The sequence below is a fragment of the Polypterus senegalus genome, chromosome 5 (genome assembly GCF_016835505.1).
Source record: "Polypterus senegalus isolate Bchr_013 chromosome 5, ASM1683550v1, whole genome shotgun sequence".
NCBI lineage: Eukaryota > Metazoa > Chordata > Cladistia > Polypteriformes > Polypteridae > Polypterus > Polypterus senegalus.
The window spans coordinates 155,727,227-155,746,922 of record NC_053158.1 but is presented as its reverse complement, the minus strand read 5'-3'; the positions used below and the strand labels follow the sequence as shown (position 1 = coordinate 155,746,922).

The 19,696-nt window shown below is 41.5% G+C and overlaps 1 protein-coding gene across 1 annotated transcript in view; it reads left to right on the top strand.

Annotated features, from left to right (window-relative positions):
- adarb2 (adenosine deaminase RNA specific B2 (inactive)) overlaps positions 1-19,696 on the top strand; it is a 788,873-nt gene that overhangs the window by 751,680 nt on the left and 17,497 nt on the right. The gene's annotated exons all lie outside the window — the stretch shown is intronic.

Sequence of the window (19,696 nt, the reverse complement as noted above, 5' to 3'; positions counted from 1 at the left end):
AAGTTAACAAAACATGCATGTATTTGGAGAGCGGGAAGAAAATGGGATAAATCCCAAGTCGATATGAGGAAAATGTCTAAAATCCACATGGAGAGGGAGGGAGATGCGATTGTAGCCTTCAGTTCTAGAACTGTGAGGATGCAACAGTTCTTCTTACCAATTGAATTTTGCACAGAGAGCACTCTCCTTAAAAATGTAATTGATTTATCTTGCAGTTAACAGGCTGTTTCAGAAAGTACAGCTGCACAAACCCCTCAAAGCTGGGGACTTGGACAAAAAACTGAAACTCGGAGAGTAACAATGGAAAACATGGGGACACAGCTGGAAATTTAATAGCATATTTCACATCAATATTAGGAAGTTTTTCTTCAAACTAATAGACTTATGGAAAAAATTACAAAGAAGGATGGAACAAAGTAGGACTTTAGAGACCATCAAATCTCAACTTAATGTTATTTTGAACAATCTTAATAGGATGGACACGCTTGTTGGGCGCAATGGCCTGCTCGTGTCACAATCGTTTAATATTCTAAAGTTTTGTAGACATTCTAGAACAGGGTTGGGCAAAGACAGTCCTGGAATGCTGCAGTGGCTGCAGGTTTTTGTTCCAATCCAGTTTTTTAATTAGAAAACAATCCTTACCAATAATTTAACTTCATGGCTTGTTAGTGCTTTAACTCTGCCATGTAAGATCATTCTAATATCCTAGATTTTTTTTTCCTTTCTAAGGATATCATCCAAATGTTTTAAAGTCTAATTCTCAGTCCTTCACTTTTTCTCTTTAGTTTCCTTCCAAGTATTTAATTAAATCAAATAGTGCATGATGAATACACACAGGTGAAAGTGATACCAAGCTAAATGGAGAAATGCTGCTGTCTTTTGCCATTTGCATCTTATTATTAATAAGGAGCAATTACAACCAAGAATACAGCTGTTTAAAACTAAAATAAGCAATAAGGGTTCAAAATCTTAACAAGTGATACAATTTAAATGAAGCAGAAGTGTTACTTGAGCAATAAGTGCTTCTTATTAAGCATTTGGGTTGGAAAAAAGCCTGCAGCCACTGTGGCCCTCCAGGAATGACTTTGCCCAATCCTGTTCTAGAGCCTTCCTTTACTTTATTTAGTATTTCTAACAGTCATCTCATAATTAGTTGCTGTTCTTAGATCACATAAGAATGAGTTGTGCTGAAACTCTCACTTGAATTTACTCATTGGAAGAAATAAGCATCTTGTGGTATAGCAGGTCCGTGGCTTAGAAAAAGGTGGGTGATTTTTAACACTAGAATTACCAAAGCCTACGAAAATACTCGTAAACCCCACCCACCTTAAATCCCTTCGCACCTCTGCATCAGTTTCTTTTGTCTTGTAAATGTGTAGATCAAGACAAGCATCAAGCAGCCTTCTATCTCATCCATTAATAAATAAGGTAATTAACTGGCCAGCTCGATTTTGGTGGGTGTGCCTACTCACACAGCTTTGGGGGGGTTGGGGGAGTAATTGGGGTGAGACACACAGGCATGTGAGGATGCAGTCTGTCTCAATTGCTTCAACAGCTTCCTTTGGTGTGTAATTGGGATGTTGCTCCCACGGAAGCATATAAGGATGAGATGGCACAAGAAAAGAGAGATTGGCACAAGGAGAGAGAAGGAGCTAGAGGTTAAAAGACAGGACAGAGAGAAGCAGGCAGGGAGACAAGGGAGAGAGAGAGCTGGTGCATGAGTAAGTGAGTGAGAGAAAAACAGATGGCGTACAGTCAGGAAGTCAGCCCCTTTGGAGGGAGCATGCAACTGATGATTGGGGTTGGTGAAGTGAATCATTCTCGCTGAGCAATTCATGGAGCTGGAGTGATCAGGCAGTGCAGGCGATTTACCACACAACTCCAGGAAGGCGATGGGAGTTAACAAAGCTCAGAGTGGGAGCCTTATTATAGTCATAAACAATGGGGGTCCAAGCCTTGGTACAGACTGGGGAGCCCTGCTGGTAGCCATGGGACAGGAGGAACCAGGGCCCAAGAAACGCATGTGATGATTGTCGGTTATTGTCGTGATTCTCCTCCTGCAAGGTCCAGTTAGGATAAGGAGAGGAGATGCCAGGCTCAAGGGAAGCACCAGGGACTACCATGTAAAGGACAGATTCCTGCCTGTAGAAGCTTTAACCTCAGTTTTAATGGAAAAATGTATTTGAATCATTTTAACCTCCAGTACCACTGCTTTTTATGGAATATTTATTGATGAAACTTTTGATGCACTGCACTTTTGAACAATGCTCTGTGCACTGAAGCACTTATACACCTACCCCTTGCTACGTGTGTGTTGTGTCCTCATTCGCTGGCTTATCACTCGGGTACGTTATCGGTGGTAGCGGGTTCAAGAGACTCCCCAGAGGCATCTGGTAGCTTGGGGCTCATATCTATATTTAAAGAAATACATTTATTTTTCTGGGGTTTGTTCTACTTTTAAGCCTTCCTTATTATGCCTTGCTTTGTCATCTTAGGTGGAAGTGCTTGTTTGCAATTTAACTTGTTGCTATTCTTGGCAGAAACTGTCATTCTATCTCATTCTTTGTTGGAATTGTAGGCCTCCTCCTTTCATCTAGTGAATAAAGTCCTGAGAAAGCGAAATCGAGTGAAATCATGTGATTTATTAACAACTGTATTCAATGCAAGAACTGTAATATGGTTTTGGTTGATTGATTATAATGAGACAATGATGAGTTATTTTTTATGAATGTATTCTGCATTCTTATGTTAATGCAAATAAGACAAGAACAGCCTTTATCACAAAAAAACATTCATTGCAACCATCACATTTTTATCATTCTTTTAGTTTAACATGTAATTGGCATTTCGTATTCAACTCATTTCTGTTACTTGTAAAAATGTTTTTGTAACATACCAGGTTTTTTTTTTCTTTCTGCTGCCTTAATTATTTACTGCCCCTTTATTCTGATGTCTGTCACTTCACATGGTGGTGGGTTATTTCTTCTCCTTTCCTCACATCCTGATTCAGGATTACTAGGATCCTAGAACCCATGCCATTAGAAACTAATCCTGAATAGAACATAAGACAGAAAGTCAACATTTTGAAATGTGTTCACTCATTATGAGGAAGAAGCTAAATCTACAATATGCAACAATAATTTAGATTTTTGCATTTATGATATAAATTTGGAACACATTAGTTAGTGCTGTTGTCCCCACCCTTGGCTCCATTTGTATGGAACTGGCAGGGTCAGCCTGTTTCTTTGTTCAGGTTCTACAGGTTTCTTTCCACATTCTTAACATTATACTGGTACATGTTACGATGACTGGTGATGTGTAACTGGCCTAGTAGAACTAAGTGTGTGTCTGTGTGTGTGTGCATAAATAGATTGGCCCTCAAGCAAACGTTTCAAGGTTAGTTCTTGCTTTGCATAAAGTGCGTCAGCCCACTGGACTCTGAATTGGGATTAATAAGATTTAGCAATGAATGAATTGACATGGTGACACAATGGTGGGTGCTGGTATATTATAGGTCCATGATTTTGGTTCATATCACTACCAGATAATTGAGTATGGGTGAATGTCTCAAATTTCTTCAGAGAGTGGAATAATGAAGAGCTGAACACAAGGCTTTTTTAAACTGCCATTAACTTTTGGTACCATTTTAAAAATGAGGTTTCTTCAGTACTTTTTGCAAGACACTAACAAATTGTAAGGCACACTTACATTGTACAATGCAAGTAACAATGAAAATATATTGGCCCCAAATGTATTGTCATGGAAAAAAAAAAAGTTCTTTTAATTTTGCTTACATGTCAGAGCAGTGGCCTTCTCATGTTGTCTCCCATAAGAACTGTTGTCCCCCTTAACTTAAATAAAACATTCCAGCAAGGCACCTCTACAGCCATGGAGGCACTTGCACAGATACGCCTCTCAGATGCCCCGGCCTGGATCACTTAGCATGTTTATACGTATGTGCTTCAATAACCTGATTATTCACAGAAACTTCATTTCTGCCATGTAAATCTTTCTTCTGATTGGAGAAATCAGGTTACTGGCCACTGAGAATATGGTTAACAGAGGCAGATTTCTCCACAAATAACCCAATTATGTGGCTATGTAAACACTTAGTTACTGTTACAGATTTTGTAATCTGCTTATGTTCTTTGCACTCTGTCAGCCTGCACATGCATTTGTTTTGCATATACTGTACTTTCAGCTACCACAGGTAGAAGTGTCCACAAAATATATTTCAAGAGGCAAATGTTTGGGCAATTACATTATTTCCTCTCCCGGCTGAAATAATCTGTCGATATTTCAGTAATCACAATATTTATGTTGATGAGTTGAATGTAGGTGAGCAACGCAATTTCAAGAGCAGTCAGGGTAACATGTTTAAAGTAATGTACATTAGGTAGTCCAATTACTTTTTAAAGTAACGAGTAACCTAACCAGTGCTGGTGCCACCATTAAGGCGAATTAATTCGCCTAGGGCATAGATCATAAGGGGGGAACCCTGCATGAGTTAGCTACCATACGGTCAGTTGCCGCAATAATAAGCTTGGCCTAGGGTGCAAAATAACTAGCACTAAACCTGAAGCATACCTTACTGAAGTGAAAATACCTGCATTATTTTTATTCTAGCAGCACTGGGTGTAAGGCAAGAAGCACACGTACCGGGGCCTTTGCAGGGCTCAATTGCATCTCCAAGCAGAAAAGAGTCTGCTCTTTTCAGAAGCAGAGACTTATAAAGCATCAATTTGACTAAACAAATTGATAAATTACAAGAAAACTATCACAGGCATCATGCTTATTTTTGAATTCACAGTGGCCAATGAAGACGTTTAATGTTTTTTGTGTTGTTTAATAGATAGATAGATAGATAGATAGATAGATAGATAGATACTTTATTAATCCCAAGGGGAAATTCACATACTCCAGCAGCAGCATACTGATAAAAACAATATTAATTGAAGAGCAATAAAAAAAAGCAGTGCAAGTTAAAAAATACAATGTGGAGAGTGTGAGGCAGGTATAACAGTCTATAGTCTTGTGTTGTGTTAACGTTTATCTCCCCGGGTGGAATTGAAGAGTCACATAGTGTGGGGGAGGAACAATCTCCTCAGTCTGTCAGTGAAGCAGGATAGTGACAGCAGTCTGTTGCTGAAGCTGCTCCTCTGCCTGGAGATGACACTGTTCAGTAGATGCAGTGGATTCTCCATGATTGACAGGAGCCTTCTCAGCGCCCGTTGCTCTGCCACGGATGTCAAACTGTCCGGCTCCATGCCTACAATAGAGCCTGCCTTCCTCACCAGGCATCCCTCTTCTTTATGCTGCCTCCCCAGCACACCACCGCATAGAAGAGGGCACTCACCACAACAACCTGATAGAACATCTGCAGCATCTTATTGCAGATGTTGAAGACGCCAGCCCTCTAAGGATGTATAGTCGGCTCTGTCCTCTTTTGCACAGAGTATCAATATTGGCAGTCCAGTCCAATTTATCATCCAGCTGCACTCCCAGGTATTTATAGGTCTGCACCCTTTGGGCCTGGGTCTCCTAAAATCCACCACCAGCTCCTTGGTTTTGCTACTGTTCAGGTGTAGGTGGTTTGAGATGCACCATTTAACAAAGTCTTTGATTAGCTTCCTATACTCCTCCTCCTGCCCACTTCTGATTCAGCCCACAATAGCAGTGTCATCAGTGAACTTTTTCACGTGGCAGGACTCCGAGTTGTACTGCAAGTCTGATGTATATAGGCTGAACAGAACCAGAGAAAGTACAGTCCCCTGCGGCGCTCCTGTGTTGCTGACCACAATGTCAGACCTGCAGTTGTTGAGACGCACATATTGAGGTCTGTCTGTAAGATAGTCCACGATCCATACCACCAGGTGTGAGTCTACTCCCATCTCAGTCAGCTTATCTCTAAGGAGCAGAGGTTGGATGGTGTTGAAGGTGCTAGAGAAGTCCAGAAACATAATTCTTACAGCACCACTGCCTCTGTCCAAGTGGGAGAGGGGTCGGTGTAGCATATAGATGATGGCATCCTCCTCTCCCACCTTCTCCTGGTATGCGAACTGCAGAGGGTCGAGGGCGTGGCGGATCTGTGGCCTCAGGTGGTGAAGCAGCAGCCGCTCCATGGTCTTCATCACATGTGATGTCAGTTTAATGATGTTGAAGGAAAATCCCAAAAGATTCCTTGCGCATATAAACATGGATTTTTATGAAACCAGGTTAATCACCTTAACCCGATTATATGTGTGTGCATGTAAACACACTAACTGTATGTGAACCTTTTACAGTGTTACCAGAACTAAACAATAACAGACAGGAGCCAAATATTAATTAATTTAATTACAGGTTCATTATGTGTTTAGTATTAAACAATAAAGATCTCACAGAATGAAGCAGTGCTCTAAGCTTCACCCATAAGAAGATTTAAATATTAAAGGATACCTTCTAAAAGAATATACAACAACCGAGGGAGACACAGACATTCAGTTCCATCAAGGTCCTTCTGTCTTCACCTATCTGCTCTGGGTATTGGCTGGTGATTCTAGGACGCTGGTGTTATCGTGATGAACCTTGGTCAGAGGTCGCTCTCCTCTGCTGCAGCAAGTTTCTAGGTTTAGTTTTTGGTGTCAGCCCCATTTTAAAATACATTTCATAATGGTTTACATGAATCACTAATGATTACATTGATTTTTGCATTATATATTACTAGCTGTCCCCCGTGGCTCCGCCCACATAGTAGTGAAACAGGACAAACTTTAAAAATCAATAAAAAAAAATTTAAAATGTAATGTAATTTGTATTGAGAAGAATTTATGTTGATCACTTTCGTATCCGAGGGCTTCATAATATACAATATTTTTGGTTTTGCTCTCAGGGTCAAGAATGTAGCTGTGATCTCTTTGCCAAAAATGTAAAAAGTTGGCAAGGTATCTCTGGCCAAGTGGAAGGTAGGTACGCTCCAACATTGGCACTGTATTTCATCGTGTTCAGCTCTGATGGGAGAGAATCCTCCACATGGAGAGAAGAGCATGTGGTTATGATATCTCTGCCAATGAGCAGGTACCCTCTAAAACACACATAGCTGTGATCTCCCTCTCAGAAATGTCAAACTTTACTCTTTAACAATCTCTAGATGATAATGTCTGCTGAACACACAGGTATCGCTAGCTAAGCGGAGGCAAGGTACGCTCCAACATGTGGCGAGAGGTAGAGGTAGACTCGAATGGAGGCTGTCGCGTGAGTGAGGAAGGCCTCACCCAGCATCCTACTCCTGCCTCCTCCTCCTCTTGGCCTACAGCCTGTGTCTCAGATTCACGCGAATAAATTGGTGCTGTAAGTGAACTATGATACTTGAGAGAAGTCGCAAAATCAACCGGAATATTCAAGGAAATTATAGAAAATAACCTAAATCTAAATCCGTTAAGTAGTTCTCTTATGAAAAGTGGACAGACATACAGACAGACAGAAGTTGGATTTTATATATAGAGAGATTTGACATCTGGTGTTTTTGTGGATAGAACAGTTGAAGTTTTTTAACTCTTTGAACCCTGCCCTTCCCAGCATTTTGGCACTATAACCCTAACCTCACCATCAATTTTCAACAATTTTTAAAACCAAAAATTTTGATTAATTGATGATAAGCCATAATGTTATAATAGATTGTTACTACAGAGCAAGCTACAGTCTCGCAGTTTCTATCATTTTCTATCGTCCTTCATAAGGACCTAACACAAAAACTCTACCTTTGAGTAATATGCTTCAAGACAGTTTTTAGTGACAGAAGCAATTCATAAGAACACTACACGTGGTTTTCAGTGCATTTTGATAAATCGTCTCACATCTCCCCTTCCCGCGGGGGGGATCTTGCTTCACCGTAACACAGATGTCCTAAGGGGAACTCAGGGAGGAATAAAAGCTCACTTTGTGTGCTTGTAAGTTTCTGCACAAACTATTGTTTTGAGTTGCTCCCATGCTAAAATACTTTTCCGCTTTCTTTCTGTAAGAAAAATAAAACTGATCTGCAGCTAAAAAACAGTAACGTAACTTGCTTAAGTAGAGCAATAGCGTAACTAGACGGTGGTAAATAATGAGTATAGTCTAACATAGCAAAGGCTGATATTCTGGCCAGCCGGGTAATGATGATGGCAATGAGGTGTACCAGCCTTTCAAAAATATGTCTACGGCAGCGGACTGGAAGATTTAGAGAGTAGAGTAGTGTAACAGCATAGTTTAACAGATATACATAGGACATTTTTCAGCCCAGCAGGGTTATGACGATAGAATGGTGGGCCGTCATACCAAACTTTCAGATTGCCTGCCGGGTTGAAAGGGTTTAGTAAACACCTCCTTGGTCACCTCTCTTTGCTTGTTGTGCATTTTGTTTCTTCTTAACTATTGTCATCAATTCAGGCTTCTAGTGAAACACACAAGGCCATTCTGCATTGCCATGGCTTGCCACATCAGCACACCCAACACGCACAGGAGGAAATTGTAGAATAGGAACAAGATTGGTGAGATCTAAAAAAGTCTCTCTTTGTCGGGGGGTGAATGGTCAACATTCTTCTTTTTTTTCGGCTACTCCCTTTAGGGGTTGCCACAGTGGATCATCCTTTTCCATATCTTTCTGTCCTTTGCAGCTTCCATAAACCTTTGCTTAGCCCTTCCTCTTTTCCTTTTCCCTGTCAGCTCTCTTCTTAGCAACCTTCTCCCATTTTACTCAGCATCTCTCCTCTGCACATATCCAAGCCAGCGCAATCTCTCCTCTCTGACTTTGTCTCCCAACAATCCAACTTGACCTGACCCTCTAATGTCCTCATTTCTAATCCTGTCCATCCTAGTCACATCCAGTGCAAATCTTAGCATCTTTAACTCTGCTACCTCCAGCTCTGTCTCCTGCTTTCTGGTCAGTGCCACCGTCTCCAACCCATATAACATAGATGGTCTCACAACCATCCTGTAGACCTTCCCTTTCACTCTTGCTGATATCCGTCTGTCACAAATCACTCCTGACACTCTTCTCCACCCATTCCACCCTCTTTTTCACCTCTCTTCCACAATCCCCATTACTTAAATTCACTACTTCATCTTTCCCAACATTTCCTGGATGTACACTAAACTAAATATAAGTATAATTATCAGGCTCCATTGTAACATACTGTAAGTAGAACACAGAAAAGCATGGAACATTCCTACCAGATTCCATGAGATTCTGTGAGAAAGGAGTCAAAGCTGCCAAGTACTTTTTTTTCTTCAGATGGATGATCACACATGAAAATAACCATTTTTGGGGAACGGGTTCCATTTCTTTGCCAATGAACCAGCTAAGAAGTAGTGAAAAGTGCCATTGTTTGCATTAGACAATTCTTAAAACAGTTGGTTTAATTTTCCTCAAAATGTTAACTATGCAAGTAAAAAAACGGAAAAAGAATCAGCTGTTTTCAAAAACTGAAGTAAGGAGTCTTTTTTTATATGCGTGCTTTATGATGCCACTAATTTTATTTTATATTATTGCATTTTACTGGTCTATGTATTAACAATATTTTCTGTCATAAAAAATGTAATTACCTCTAAGTTAGAATAATATGCTGCTAGAGACCAATTTTCACATTTTCCATTTGGTACTGGGTGAAGCACATGCTTGCTAATTGACATTTATCAGAATCCTAATTATCAATCCCCTCAGACGATGTTGGAAATTACTTTTTTTTTTTCTGCGACACTTCCCAGTCTGTGCCCAAGTGCCTTTGCAAGCTGGCAAAAAATAATCAGGCCATTGTGTCAGAACCTCATAAGCTGCATATTTGCATCCAATTCATTTCTATTATACTCATATTTATTTATTTTGTATAGAGTTTTATCTGAAGTGTGAAATCACAGACCCATGAATGAAAATGTGGGAAAAGCAGGGTAGCACTTTTTACTAGAATCTAAGCTGATATATTTTTTTTGACACTGCTCCTCCTGTATTTTGTGTTAACTTGCAGCTGAAAGTTGGATAAGCACCTCTGAAAACATGTTTTCAGTTTGTCATGATCTGTTATTGAGTGTAGATTAATGGTCAAAATAGCAATGTGATGGTCCGGGTCAACTCCACTATCCCTGGTTGCTTCCAGGAGCATCTTGACCCCAGAGCCGCTGAAAACGTACCCAAGGGTACACACAGTCAGCAAGGGGTTGCTGCAAACTGCTTTTAATGAAAGCCAAACAAAGTATCCAAAGTGCAGTGCAAAAGATCTTCAATAAATAAATAATCCATATAATCTGTGACGGTTCGTGAATTAAAAATTCAATATATATTCCAAAGATAAAATCAACACAGGAATCGGGTCCTTACTCTTCTTTTTCCTTTTCACCAAGTCCAGCGCAACTTCCACTCTATATTCTCTCCCCAACTCACCCAAGGCATTGCTCACCTGGCAGAGACACACCGGCAGCTGCTGTCCTGTCTTGACTGCCACCATCGGTGCCTGCCAGACCGCTCAGAGCCGACTGTCCTCCATCATGCTCTCCTAATGTCTTCTGGATCCCTAAGTAGAACTCCACCATCGTACCCATTTCTCCATTAAATCATCCGATAATGATCCACTCCTAGAGGGCCAATCATTCTCCATTCCACAGGGCTACCGACCATTCTGCTTCTTCTCTCTCTAACTGGTTCAGACACCTGATACTGTGTGCACTCATGGTTCTGTTTGTCTTTCCTTTGTCTGTCTGTCTCTCTCATGCCTCAGTTCTCTTTCAAAACCTGATGGGAGGTGTGACTATCATGGCGCCAGTGCTAACAAGGGAACAAGTCAATCCCACATGTGCACACGTAGATATGGGATCACCCTCCCTCACGTCTGCCTCTGGGGCCATTCCGCCACACTACCTACAGGTTGGGCAGCATGCACTGGTACAATGCGTTGCTGAACCCGCCACACGACAAAACAGCTCGGGATCCTGTTTGACAACCCCCTAGGCAGACACGCGGTCCAGTCCCACCCTGCAGAAATGATCCTCTATCTGCCACTGCCAGGTATTACGTGGGAGTCCCCTTGGCCTGGCCCAGCCACTCAGGTCCTCAACAATGAGAATCCCGCAAGCCGGATCACCCTCAGAAAATCGCACCACTGCTATTTAAATGATGCTCCCTCACAATCCAGGTAATGAGCCTCATTTGGGACTCAATGAGCAACCGCTTATTCATCACAAAGTCAAACCAACGGTACCCAAGGATTCTCTGAAGAGACACAGTACCGAAGAAGTCCAGTTTTTGTCTTGGGTCATCTGATAGCGTCCATGTCTCGCAGCCATATAGGAAGACAGGAAGCACCAAGACTTTAAAGACTTGGGCCTTCATCCTTTTGCAAAGATATTGGGAGCGCCACACATCCCTTTCCAGCGACCTCATGACCCTCCATGCTCTCCCAATCCATCTACTGACTTCATAGGAAGAATCACCAGAGACATGAATGTCACTGCCGAGGAAAGTAAACCTCTCGACAAGGTCGACATCTCTCCATAGACAGACACACTGCTGATGGCTGTGCCCAGGATGTCACTAGCCAAAACACTCAGACTCCTCACAGTCTCTCAAGCGCCCCGATCAGAGCCTCCATTGACTCCGCGAAGATCACAACAAAGTCAAGATCAGTGAGTCGTTCTTCGCCAACATATGCTCCACAGCTGCTGGACCCCACGACCTTGCCCAACACCCAGTCCATGCAAGCAACAAACAGAGTAGGAGCAAGAACCACATCCCTGACGAACCTCAGAATCAACTGAGAAAAACGCAGAGGTTCTGCCTCCATTCTGCACAGAACTCATAGTACCATTGTACAGGCCAGCCATGATATCCAGAAACCTTGAGGGGGTCCCACGAAGTCTCAGGATGTCCCACAGGGCAGCTCGATCAACACTACTTACCTAAACCACACCCAAAAATGTGAGTGCATTATCTATTTACTCTCACAATGAAATGTATTAATGTTAAAATTAAATCAACAACACAACCTGTGCAGAAAGCGAAGGGGTCTGAATACTTTCTGAATCCACTGCATTATCATTCACTACTCTTGTACATCATGGTGTGATGGTGTTCTATATGGCATATCGTGCTCCTAAATGAGAGTGAGTGTAACACCAAACAAAACTGGTGTATGTTGCCTGTCAGGAAGGTTTCAGTTTCAAGTTTTCTCTTAATGATCTGTGTTGTAGCCCTCAGTGCCACCTCCATAAGCCTCGGAGCAATGGCGCCGAGGGTCGAGGGGTCTTCAGGGCTTTAAGCTCTTGATATCTGTCATCTAGGCAATGTTTGACTTAATGTTCATATACAACTTGTGCAAAAACCACTCTTCTCTCCCACCCATTCCCTATCTTCGATCTGACCAGCATGTACAACCCATGTGAAAACCTTCTTCAATCTGACTTGCGCGATAATCAGAAGAGGTCCGATATCTGTTAAATAAAATGGGGAGCCGCATCATGCATCCCTGTTCAGGACCATAACAAGAGTCTTCTTTCTAATTTAAATTTAAAAAGCATGCAATTATCACTGACTTATTCACGTCCCAAATGTTGTGGCTCTCAGGGGCAGCTCTAAGATCGTGGCGGCCCTGAGCAGAGAAAAAAATCGGTGGCCCCTTCACCCGCCAATGTCAATATGGTATCTTATGCATGGTGGATGGCTACGTCCGCTGCAGATGCTGCATAGCCGCTTCGTGCTCATGACATAAGCGTTTAACTTATGATAAAGTTCAGGATTGCTCCTTCCTGTGACGCAATGAAAGCCTCCTGAGCCGCCTTTCTCTTTCGTTTCGAATAACCAGATTCGTGTACTCGAAATCTCTTCATTTTGCTTAGAATGGGGAAGAGAATGTCTTGTGTCCCCTATCCGACCAGATATTCACTATGACTATTGCGCTAACACTAATACTTTATTAAAACTAGGTGAAACATTAACTTGTAAGACGACTTGCCCAGTTGCACCAGCTTCGCGTCAGCTGTCATTTTCTCTTTCTGTTTTATATTCAATATATATTGGCCTGGCGGCCCCTGGGATTTGGCAGCCCTGTGCAGGTGCACAGTTTGCACATGCCTATGGCTGCCCCTGCGGCTCTCTTTACTATAACACCCTTACTGGAACAAACCTCTTAACCATCCTTTATTTTTCCATCACCAAGTTGCATGGAGCTCAAGATCTTCTTGGAAATTTTTCAATGCTTTGTCAATCTACTTTTGAGTTAATCTACTCCTTGCCTAAATGCATGCCCCTTTCAGAGTGGAAAAAAGCAGTTTGCTTCAGTTACACGCCATCCATATTTTCCCCAGTGATGGTTTATTCCGTGCTGATTAGAGTCACGGTAGATTCAGCCTGTTCATCAGTGGCGCAAATGCGGTCAGTAAACATATTCTGCTAGGCAGGCTCAGCTGTCGGGGCCAGGAGTCCTTAACATACAGTCTGGAAAGCGAGTGCAAGCGCCATTGGCTGGTGTAACGTTGACAGTGCTGGACAGATGGCTCAGCTTAAGTTGTTTCCAAAAGCAAAAGTAGGAGTCAATTTTGCATGTTTACTTCTCGGGCTCACTGCGGCTTAAAAGACATACGCAAACAAGACAGTAATAAATGTCCCATGATGACTTTGCATTATTTTTTCTAGGGACCTAAACCAAGACTGACTAAACAGTAAGTGTGTAGGCTGTTCACTTGCTAAGCTTTAAAGGTAAAAGAGTGTGCCAGTGTGGTGTAAATAGTGTTGTGAGGTTTCCCAACAGGACGACACTCCGAATCGCAATCGCCTGTTGATGAGGATGATGATGATAGATACTTTATTAATCCCAAGGGGTAAAAAAGTAGTAAAAAGTGTCCAGGGAACGTGTCCACATAAAAGAAAGTGATAGGAGTGATCAGTAAAATGGAGTAAAGTAGAGAAAAAGGTAGAAAAATAAAGTCGTACACGGAGCTGCTGGAAAAGCTGCCACTCACGGCAGTGCCTGAGTCCTTACCCAAATCCCAAACCCGATCACGGTCGTGCTATAAGCGGCTGTTTTCGATGGGTGATGCAAGGGACATAATAAATGTAGGGAACACAATCACATGCCCACTAACCTGACCACGACCCTACCTGATCGCTGTGTCTTTGTATAGGAGAGATCCCGCTACAATAAATAACCGTGCTGTTCCTGTTTCAAGCTGAATAAAGCTGGTTTTGCTCAAGTACTAATGTTTTGGGCTGCAAGACAGGGACTCACGCATCACTGTGTAAATAAAACTTAAGTGTCACCTACAAACAAAATTGGTGACTCCAAATATTTTGATACTTTTGTTTTTAAAACATAGCTTTAGAATATTCAAAATTGACCATTTAAATTGTAATGATGACCCCCATGCGTTCACAAATTATCTTTTAGAGCAGTGCTCTTTTCTCATTCAGGTTCTGTTCTTGTTTTATTTGATTTTCCTTTTTGATTCCGTCATGTTTTTAAAAGTTAATTGAGGCGCGCCTCGCCGTGTGTTTCTGATGCTGTCATCTGTCAGTTTTGTTTATGGTATTTCTAGATTGCCCGCATCCTCAAGGAGGAAAGTTCGTAGAAATGAAAGAAAGCAGAATAATGGCTTGAGGCAAACTTTATTTAACTGAAGAAACACACCGCACAAGCCAAAGCATCTTTTTTATTATTTAATTTATGGTGTATGTGCTTAAAATACCCATAAAAGTGTAAACAAGAGAGGTAATGCAGCTGGTGTTAGGGCCTCGTGAGGATTTTATAACCACGGGTAATGCGTCTCTAGAATAAGGAACTGTTTCATTAGAGCCATTTAGCTGGGGTCACATCAGTCAGTCTTCCTCTGATGGTCCATTAAGCTAAAAATACTGAATTATACAAGAAAATATTAAATAGACCATGAAATGACTGGACAAAAATGTTTAGAAGAATGATATAAATATTGCATTTTTGTAATCCTGCTAATACATTTCTCATTTGCATAAATATAACTTACAACTTTTAGTCTGTTGCACCTTTAAATCAGACTCTTTAATTCATAGTGAGCCTGGCAGCATGACCTTATATGTCAGACATTGTTATTGTAAAGTGTAAGGCTGCAAATTCAATGGTCTGCCCTGTGTCACTGTGTGACCCTGAGTTAGTCACTTCACCCACTTGTGCTTCACATTTATTGAAGCCTAATAACAATTATGAATAAAATGCTTCAGGGTTGCAAGCTCAATGGGCGGTGCTATTTAAAATAAGCTCATAATATTTTTTTTTACAAAACAAATTAACATCACACTAAACTTTGGTATACTGTATTAATCCCCAAGGAGAAATTCTTTTTTTATATATCTCGACTTGCTCAGAGTTTTAGGGGCAGAACGCAGGGTCAGCACCCCAGAGCAATTGCAGGTTAAGGTTCAAGGGGCCAATGGAGTAGCATTACCTTCGGTCACTGGCAGGTTTTGAAATGGTAATCTTCGAGTTACCAGCCCAGATTCTTTAGCCACAGAGCCACCACTCTGGCCTTTTCACATGAATGAAATAAATAAAAGGTATGATTCTAATATCATATATAAAATCATCATGTTTACAAAATTGTTTCTGTATTTAATTTTAAATGGATAAATGTACAATTGTTGCCCATCAATCTACATTCAACATCCTACAGTATAATGACAGGTGAAAATGTTTGCCAATTTTTTTTAAATAAAAACTGAAATCTCATTCATAGGAGTATTCAGACCCTTAATTTGGTACTTTGTAGAAGCTCGTTTGGCAGCAATTACAGCTTTGATTCTTCTTGGGGTAAGACTCTACAAGCTTTGCATGCTTGGGTTTGGATGGTTCTTTCCATTATTCCTAGCAGATCCGCTCAAGTTCCATTAGATTGGTTGGGATGTGTCTGTAAATTGCCATCTTCAGGTCACTTCAGTTAATCTTCTATGGGGTTTTTAGTCTGGGTTTGGCTGGGCCACTCAAGGACAGTCTGAGACTTGTCTAGAAGTCACTGCAGTGTAGTCTTGGCTATATGGTTTGGGTCATTGTGGTGCTGAACCGACAAGTTGTTCACGTCTGAAGTTGCGTGAAATCTGGAACAGGTTTTCTTCAAGGACCTCTCCACATTTGGCTGCATTCATCTTTCACTCAGCTCTTGATCAGTCTCCTGTCCCTGCCGTTGAGAAGCCCCCATATCATGATGCTGCCACCACTATGCTTCACATTAGGATAGTGTTAGGCAGGTGGTGAGCAGTGTCTGGTCAGACAGATATGGTGCTTGGAGTTTTGCACAACAGGAACAAATTTTGTCTCATCAGGGTTAGGGGTTAGGGTTTTGCCTCCTCAGACCGAATAATCTCAATGGAGGCTCTGATCGGCGCTCTTGAGAGACTGAGCGAGGAGTCTGAGGGTCTGGGCTTGCGAGTGTCCTGGATAAAAACCAAGATCCAGGCCTTTAATGACCTCTTGTGCACAGCCATCAGTAGTGTGTCTGTTTGCAGAGAGAGTGCCGACCTTATCGAGAGGTTTATTTATCTCAGCAGCAACATTTATGCCTCTGGTGACTCTTCGTATAAAGTCAGTAGACGGATTGGGAGAGCATGGGGGTCACGAGGTCACTGGAAAGAGGTGTGTGTGGCTCTCCCGATATCTTTGCAAAAGGACGAAGGTGCAAGTCTTTAGAGTCCTGGTGCTTCCTGTCTTCCTATATATAGCAAGACATGGATGCTATCCAGTGACCTGAGACAAAGACTGGACTCCTTTGGTACTGTGTTTCTTCAAAGAATATTTTGGGTACCGCTGGTTTTACTTTGTTTCAAGTGAGAAGTTGCTCATGGAGTCCAGAAAGAAGCACATTACCTGCATCAATTACGGCACTACAGCCAGTGGCAAGATTCCCCGAGGGTGATTCTGCTCACAGGATCCTCATTATTGACCCTAGTGACTGGACTAGGCCAAGGGGACCCACACGTAACACTTGGCTGTGGCAGATAGAGGGTGGGACTGGATCCCAAGCTGTTTCATCGTTTAGTGGCTGCAACAACATGCTGTCCCAGTGCATGCTCCCCAATCTGACCTGACCTCATGCTCTTAGAGTCCTTTAAATGCTATTTGAAAAACACCAAGTGGGCTGTCACTTTCCTTTTACTCAAGAGTGGCCTTTGCCAAACCACTCTACCATTAACGTCTGTCATTCTTATTAGAATTCGGACCATTACTTGAGTATGTTGTAGTAGCCCCTTTGGCAGAAATTGCAGCTTTGAGTTTTCTTGGGTAAGTCTCTAAAAAAGGTTGCACACCTGAATTTGGGAAGTTCATCCCATTCTCTCAGGCAAATGCTGTCAAGCTGTGTTTGACAGAATGGGAAACATCCGTAAACCGCCATTTTTAGGTATCTCCATACAAGTTCTGTGGGCTTTAAGTCAGGGCTTTACTCAAGAGATTGTGTTAAGCAGGGGAGGAGCAGGCCCTGGTGTTAACCAGACATAGTGACAGAGATCTGCCCAGAGAGTTCAGTTTTTGTCTCATTAGGCCAGAGAATCATTTGCCTCAAAAATGTCTTCTGCCTAACCACACTACCATAAACGCCTGATTGATGGAATGGTGCTGGGATATCTGGCCTTCCAAAAGGTTCTCCCATCTCACAGAGAATTTCAGAAGCTTATTTCCAATGACCATTGTGTTTTTGGTCACCTTCCTGACCTATCTTGCCCGATTGCTCAGTTTGGCTGGATGGCCAACTCTAGAAAGAGTTCTGGTTGTTCCAAACTTTTTCAGTTTCACAATTATTGAGGCCACTGTGCTCCTGGGAACACTCAAAGCTCTAGAAATGGTTTTATCTCCTTTCTCTGATTTATGCCACTCCACAGTTTTATTGTGAAGGTCTACAGAGAGTTCCTTGGACTTTATGAATTGGTTTTTGTTTTTAGTCCTGACATGCAGTGTGAATTGTGGGATTTATATATATATACAGTATATATATACCAGTTTGTCTTCTGTAAATTGTCCAGTCAATTCAGCTTGTCACAAGTGGACTCCAATTGACTTCAAGACACATCTCAAGAAGAATTAAAGCAAATAGGATTTATTTGACCACAATTTTGAGTGCCACATCGAAGGGTCTGAATACTTACATAAATGAGAGATTTCAGTTTTGATTTTTAATAAATTTTCAAACCTTTTTGAAAACGTGTTTTCACTTTGTCATTATGGGTTATTGAGTATAGACTGATGGGCACAAATGTCAAATTTATCCATTTAAAATTAAGTCTATAACACAATAAATTGTACAGAAACAATACAGTCTGAGCTCATTGAATCTCCATGATAGCCTCCAGTGGAAATTGATTTTTTTATATTAAATATAGTAGCAAGTTTGTAAGCACTATTATTTACAGACACATCCCATTCAATCTAATGGAACCTGAGAGGATCTGCCTGGAATAATGGGATGAACTGCCCAAATCCAGGTGTGCAAAGCTTGTAGAGTTTTACCCAAGTAGAATCCAATTACTGCCAAAGGGACTTCTACGAAATGAAGAGTCTGAATACTTACATGAGTGAGAGTTTTTGATTTTTAATAAATTTGCAGACCTTTCTGCAAACATGTTTTCACCTTGTTATTATAGCTTTATAGAGTGATGGGCAAAAATGTCAAGTTTATCCATTTAATATTAAATCTACAACACAATCAAGTGTGCAGAAAGTGAAGGGGTCTGAATGCTTTCTGAATTCACTGTATGACGCAGAGTCGTATTATTACGCTATAGTCTGTGCCACGTTGTTTACGCTGGCAAGCTATTTAATAGGCAAACCGCTGCCCATTAAATTATCTAAAAAAGAAACATAACCAATGTGATGGGGAAGGGGAGATCTGCATATAATTTTTTGCAAAGGGAACTCGTTTGAGAGCGACTGCCCTTTAATCAGCAGCAGGCGCACCGTGTAACTAGCAGGCGGTGCAGAGGAATGTCCCTGACCCTGAAGAAATTCACACTCTAATGAAAAATATTAATAGACCATTTCTGAAAGATGAGATGGGGATTCCTTACACAAGCCCACCCCCTCCCTCATGCCTGCAGCACACACACACTTCCCCTGAATTGACTTGATTAGAAGAATTATTTCCAGCCGCACTTAGGCATTCAAATTCAAACCACAAATACAACTTGTCTAATGAATTGCTTCTGATAGGCATGTTAATGCGTCTAATACAGAGCTGCTTTTCAATTAGCAAGCCTGGGGACTCTAAATTGCAGACACATTCTTTACACAACACTTTGGAAATACATAGTGCACATTGTTCTTGTTTAAATTTGTGCAGATTATGTTTCACTAATCCCAGCAGGCTTTTCGTCTCTACTTACACATTCATATTAGTTCTCCCCCAGAAAAATAGATCAATAGGATGCCCACAGGTTTTGAGGCATAAGAAGGCTGAAGCTTGAAAGCTTTCTTTAATGATGACAAGCCTTCTAAAACGAGCAAGTAATAACATCCTTAGTAACCCACTTCAGCAAGGCACTTTGTGATATAAATCGATGGGAAAGACAAAATATGAGGATTGATTGTGTGCATTTATCTTCAGTGGGATGGAAGGCGTTTGTTAGATTCTTCAACTGTGCACACATCCTGTCAGAACATTCAGTATTGTGAATGTCAGCTCCACCGTCCACTATTCCAGTCATGTGCTAGCCGCCCCACCAGGGTAATGCCATCGTATCTGC